Source organism: Canis lupus, chromosome 32 (genome assembly GCF_011100685.1).
Source record: "Canis lupus familiaris isolate Mischka breed German Shepherd chromosome 32, alternate assembly UU_Cfam_GSD_1.0, whole genome shotgun sequence".
NCBI lineage: Eukaryota > Metazoa > Chordata > Mammalia > Carnivora > Canidae > Canis > Canis lupus.
In genome coordinates this window covers 12,348,817-12,349,099 of record NC_049253.1, presented here as the reverse complement: position 1 = coordinate 12,349,099, position 283 = coordinate 12,348,817, and positions in this window count along the sequence as shown.

Below are 283 nucleotides of genomic sequence, written 5' to 3'. Positions count from 1 at the left end.
AATTAGGTACCTTTTTAAAAACTTAATAATTATGTCAACCCAATAAGCAATAAAGATCTTTCCAACTTAGGACATTTTTATGGAAACCAATTTACAAACTAAAAGTTGTGGGGTATTTTTAAGGTTTATTTATTTATTTATTTTAGGGAGAGAATATATATAGGGGGAGGGTTGAGGAAGAGAATCTTCAAACAGACTCACCACTGAGCATGAAGCCTGATGTGGTGCTTGATCTAACAACCCTGAAATCATGACCTGAGCCAAAATCAAAAGTCGGATTCTT